At 33.1% G+C, this 4,051-nt stretch overlaps 1 long non-coding RNA gene across 2 annotated transcripts; it reads right to left on the bottom strand.

The window, feature by feature from the left end:
- Window positions 1-2,724: 2,724 nt before the first annotated feature.
- LOC120781195 lies at window positions 2,725-3,681 on the bottom strand. Of its 2 annotated transcripts, XR_005706030.1 has the most exons (4): window positions 3,384-3,681; window positions 3,222-3,321; window positions 2,955-3,142; window positions 2,725-2,899 (listed from the first exon to the last, which is right to left on the bottom strand). It is a non-coding gene; the product is annotated as an uncharacterized LOC120781195 (long non-coding RNA). The 2 variants fall into 2 exon arrangements; XR_005706029.1 differs by having other exon boundaries at window positions 2,955-3,321.
- Window positions 3,682-4,051: the final 370 nt, after the last annotated feature.

The raw sequence follows: 4,051 nt of genomic DNA, 5'->3' as shown, positions 1-4,051 counted from the left end.
TACTCTCGCAACAATGTTGCTAAGGAGAGTATTATAGTTTTGTTCACATAACGGTTGTTTGTAAGTCCTAAAACTAAAAGAGTCAGATATAGGGTTATATATACCAAAGTGATCAGGGCGACGAGTAGAGTCGAAATCCGGATGTCTGTCTGTCCGTCCGTCCGTCTGTCCGTCCGTCCGTCCGTGCAAGCTGTAACTTGAGTAAAAATTGAGATATCATGATGAAACTTGGTACACGTATTCCTTGGCTCCATAAGAAGGTTATGTTCGAAGATGGGCAAAATCGGCCTACTGCCACGCCCACAAAATGGCGGAAACCGAAAACCTATAAAGTGTCATAACTAAGCCATAAACAAAGATATTAAAGTCAAATTTGGCACAAAGGATCGCATTAGGGAGGGGCATATTCGGACGTAATTTTTTTGGAAAAGTGGGCGTGGCCCCGCCCCCTACTAAGTTTTTTGTACGTATCTCAGAAATGACTACAGCTATGTCAACCAAACTCTACAGAGTCGTTTTCTTCATGCATTTCCATATACAGTTCAAAAATGGTAGAAATCGGATAACAACCGCGCCCACCTCCCATACAAAGGTTATGTTGAAAATCACTAAAAGTGCGTTAACGGACTAACAAAAAACGTCAGAAACACTAAATTTTACGAAAGAAATAGCAAAAGGAAGCTGCACCCAGGCTTTTTTTAAAAATTGAAAATGGGCGTGGCCTCGCCCACTTATGGACCAAAAACCATATCTCAGGAACTAGTCCACCGATTTCAATGAAATTCGGTATATAATATTTTCTTAACACCCTGATGACATGTACGAAATATAGGTGAAATCGGTTCACAACCACGCCTTCTTCCAATATAACGCTATTTTGAATTCCATCTGATGCCTTCTCTGTATAATATATAGTACATTAGGAACCAATGATGATAGCGGAATAAAAATTTACAAAAATACGGTATTTGAAAAATATGTAAATGACATATAATGAAATCTCGATTATCACTTTATCATGCGAGAGTATAAAATGTTCGGTGACACCCGAACTTAGCCCTTCCTTACTTGTTATGGTAAAATTTACTACATTTGTCCTTCGCCAATTTGGCTGCCATATTGACTTGCGTTGCTTCTGTTATTTGAGACAATTGTTTTTGTAGAACAATTTTTCAATTTTTTGTTGGTGACATATTCACATGTGTACGCATATGCATGTATGCTTATGCATTATTTATTCGGAAGTTTATACAAATATATGTACATATAAGTATAAATGAATGTATATGAACATGCAGATCAATCCGCGCACATGAAATATATTGATAAGTGATAAAATCATGATTTGAATTTATATAAGTATATATACATGCAATCATATGAGCAGATAATAAGATTAATATGATAGACGAAATATTTATATGTATATTGTAATGATAAATTCCATTTCTATTACTAAGAAACATAATACAAAAATATTTGTTAGTATAGTATATTATGTAAAAATTAAATAAAATTATTAAATATGCAAGTCCAAATTGGCTATAATTATTACTATTCATGCATTCATACAAAATTGTACTCATATTATAATTATGTTTACATGTCAATATGGCAAACGCAAAAGTATACATATTTGCATACATTGCGATTGCCTGGTTCAAAGCAAAAATTTAAGTATGAAACAATACACAATACTGTGTTTGGGAGTATCATCATGGGCATGCATACATATATTTATGTCTTCATATTCTTGGGTATGTGAGACAGAGAACACAATAAAAATATAAGTTCAAGTTTTCACTTCTGCCAGCATTCCCGGAGTGCAACCCCCCTCGGTTTTTTCATCATACATATACATATACACATATTTGAGCTTTGGTTTTCATTTTATCATTTTCACTCTTTCATCAAATGTTTGTTTTATACGTACATTTATTTAGGCACATCATATCGGTGTAAACTTTCACGCCTTTATGTTTTTGAATTTTGGTGTTTAGAAAATGTGTGAAGAAATATCACTTATCACCGAAGCAAATTTAATAAAGCTTCATTATTTACTTATTAGAAGCTTCGTTAACAAAAAACTTGATATTAACTTTTAAAAAGTTTCAAAGGAAAAACAGTTATCCTGAGCCAATAAAGGTCTCAGAATCTGATGTTGAAGTTGAGATAAAAAAAATTATTGGACCACATTGCGTCAGAAATGTAATTAATGAACGGAATGAGTCCTCTGATTACCTATTATCAATAGGAATACGTGGCCTTGATGGCAATTCGAATATAAGCAGAAATTTGAAAGTAATAATTTGGAAGACAATACTTAATTTGTCACGGCATATATCCCTGTATAACTGATAATAAAATCGCAAAATGATGAAGAGCACAAACAAATTTAGAGAAACTGCAGACCGACCTTCGTCCACCCGCTATTGCCGTACTGTTCGAATTTAATTTAAAAAGGAATTAGTTTTATAAACCCTCAATGCACTAGATTTTCATACATGAAAGAACTAACGGATAGGTACAAATCAGGACTTGCTAAACCGATTGCTTTTGAGTTTAGATCCTTTCATCACCAGTCAAAGAAATTATCATGCAATATTAATTCAATTTTATTAAAATCAGTTTTTGATTTAGTTGAATAATATTAAAAAAAAATTCTTTTTTCGTTTATCAAATCTTTTAATTTAATATAATTAATTAAAATTTGTTACCATCGGGGAGTGGCAGAGTGGGAAACGTGAGAGGGAGATTTTAAAAAGCTTTGGCAAAAGTTTCACTTTTATATATGCAGTGGAAGTATTTTTGGCCGCTGATCCCATACAAGACCGACCACTGTGCGGTGGTGAAATATCGCTCATCACGATAGCGGATCTTCAAGATGAATTTTAAATTTCTGCAAATTAGAATATTTTTTTCTCTGTTAGATTTTTTCATTTGAAATTACTTACCGCTAATTTATCCACATCATATTTGGACACACTAATCACCAGATGACATGATATGATTGTACAATTCCGGTCGTATATCGATATTGGCTGTTTGTATGGTTTTAAACACTAATCCTGCGATGCCTTGTCCTCCAACGTTTATTAAATGCGGTTGGAAGAGCGCTTCAAAACTTATATCGCACAACCATCTGTAATTTTGGTAAAGAAAAAAATATTATATTTAAAAAATTCGTTAGTTAAAACAAGCACAGTCATTTCCAACGCTACTAGCTATTCCATCTCGATGTCATAGGCGATAGAGCAAAGCTTCCCTTTCATCATGCAAGGAATCTGTTTGATTAAACGTATAACCACCAAGCAGCTGCAACTGTAAAAATAATTTCATAATTTTATTAACCTTATTTTGTCTAACTTTATTATAATACTTACATATGTATGTACTAAGGCTACTAACCGTAAACAGATAACGTGTGATACTACGGCCCGCAATGTCCAGTCATTTTTAGTAAACTTACTTCAGTAATTTTTGCTCGATTCTTTAGTAGATATGTAGGAGGGATGTCCTGTTAGCAGAATTTTGGTGTCTTTTACCATACCATTTTCCATTGAATAGGAATCCTCTAAGAGCGAGCATAGCTGTGAGGCTTCATCATCGACTATAAAGTCCTGTAAATGTTTTGTTTCACGACACTTATAATAGAAGTATACAGTAAACGAAGCATGTTAAACCAAATTACAATTTATAGAACGGATAACAAATTCGAAATCGAAATCAATTTCTTGTATAGAAAACTTATTTATCTTACAAGATATCCTCATAAAATTTAGCACGGATTATATTCGCACGCAACGTACACATTTACGAGACTTTCTCTGCTTGTTAATATGCAATGAAGAAAGTTTTAGTTAGAAAAGATTCGTCTTGTTTTCTATCTATAGGTGTATTTAAAAGAATTATTCGTAATTAAAATATTTATCAAATAAGGTTACCCATTGAAACGTCAAAATTAACAATAAAACTGCGTTTTCCCTGCTTCTGCAATTAATTCTTCTTCTTGAAAACTTGAGTATCGCTTCTTTCTTCTTTTGACATATTA

Source organism: Bactrocera tryoni, unplaced genomic scaffold (genome assembly GCF_016617805.1).
Source record: "Bactrocera tryoni isolate S06 unplaced genomic scaffold, CSIRO_BtryS06_freeze2 scaffold_490, whole genome shotgun sequence".
NCBI lineage: Eukaryota > Metazoa > Arthropoda > Insecta > Diptera > Tephritidae > Bactrocera > Bactrocera tryoni.
The sequence above is the reverse complement of the archived record's forward strand: the minus strand, read 5'-3'. Positions and strand labels throughout refer to the sequence as shown.